Source organism: Chrysochloris asiatica, unplaced genomic scaffold (genome assembly GCF_000296735.1).
Source record: "Chrysochloris asiatica unplaced genomic scaffold, ChrAsi1.0 scaffold00079, whole genome shotgun sequence".
NCBI classification, from domain to species: Eukaryota; Metazoa; Chordata; class Mammalia; order Afrosoricida; family Chrysochloridae; genus Chrysochloris; species Chrysochloris asiatica.
Genome location: NW_006408597.1, coordinates 11,961,370 through 11,963,149, shown reverse-complemented (window position 1 = coordinate 11,963,149; position 1,780 = coordinate 11,961,370).

Below are 1,780 nucleotides of genomic sequence, written 5' to 3'. Positions count from 1 at the left end.
TCTTTAGTGTTTAATGTATCAAATTCAGGTGGGATATGTTCAAGGTGATATTTTGGCTCTTGTGTACTTGTTTTCATTTTCTTCAGCTTCAGTTTGAATTTGCATATGAGCAATTGATGGTCTGTTCTACAATCTGCCCCTGGCCTTTTTTTGACTGATGATATGGAGCTTTTCCATCGTCTCTTTCTGTAGATGTAGTGAATTTAATTTCTGTGTACTCCGTCTGGTGAGGTCCATGTGTATAATCGTTCCTTATGCTGTCTAAAGAAGGTATTTGAAATGGACAAATCATTGATTTTGCAGTATTCTGTCATGCAATCTCCAGCATCATTTCTACCACCAAGGCCACATTTTCCAACTACTGATCCTTCCTCTTTACTCCCAACACTTGCATTCCAATCACCAGTAATGATCAATATATCTGGATTGCATGCTTAACAAATTTCAAATTGAAGAAGTTGGTAGAATTCTTCTATTTCATCCTCACTGGCTTTAGTATTTGTTGCGTAAATTTGATATCCCATGGGAGTAAAGTTTTACTAAAGGTAATACAGAAAGAGCAGCAAGCATACATTGACAGAGAACTGTTGCAGACTGTGTCGACTATATAGGCCACAGGCTCTGAGGAAAAAATTCTGGCCACTGGCAGTCATGGCAAATTGTTTTCATCTTAGTGTTCAGTTATGTTTTTTATTTAATTCCAAACATGAGCCCTTAGTGTCCACAGATAAATGTAGTATTTTCCTAAAACCAAGACTGTAAAGGTCTCAAGGTTAAACCTTTCTCCAAAGGATTAACTGAAAATAGCTTAGCTACTTCCCGGTTCTTTGTTCTATAGACAAAAAAGCCATCCTCCCTGAATCTGTCCCAGGTGCTGGTTATTCAGGCAAGTTCCTGCAAACCTGGCTCAGGAAGCCAAAACAGCGGGACTCCGCCCAAGCCTTTTGTCCTTCCCTTTCACCTTGTCCCAACTGAGCTCAGGGGCTATAGATATGTTAATTGAGCCTGAGAAACTAAGTTGCGGGCCTGGGATTCGAACCAGCGAAGTACGATGTAAAGTTACCTGAATGTCTGGAAAATTACTGATGTTAGCTGTACCTTGTCTTAGTCCCTCCCAGCTTGGTGTGAAGCTCCTCCCCTAAGTAAAACAGAGACGCAGACCAGCCCAGGTGTGCATTACGGCTTGGAGGGCATGTAGTACAGTTTGCAGGGCAGTGAGTTGCTGCCTGCAGAGGCCACGATGCCTGTAGCCCCAAGTCTGCCCACCCGTGATGCATCCACCCTGGTTTCGGGGTGCCTCATTGTCCCCCTCCTTTTGTCTTTCTATGTATTCTTTCGCTATCCCTATCGCTGCTGGATCTCCCCTCCTCATGAACCAAACACTCGTGAACAACACAACTATGTTGAGGTCAGTCCCCGACAGAGAACTTCCAGAGGTTCAAGCCAGATACAGAAGAGGCCGTGGAACAAAGGATATAATTTCTGATGTCTGATGGATCTGGGTTGAAAACAGAGAGTATCAGAAAGATGTTTACCTGTGCTTTATTGACTACGGAAAGGCTTTCGATTGTGTGGATCATGACAAACTATGGACAACAGTGTGAAGTATGAGTATTCTGGAACATTTAATTGTGCTCATGAGGATTCTGTACCTGGACAAAGAAGCAGTTGTTCGAACAGAACATGGGAACACTGAATGGTTTAAAATTAAGAAAGGTGTGCAACAGGGTTGTATTCTTTCACCATACTTATTCAACCTGTATGCTGAGCAAATAATCTG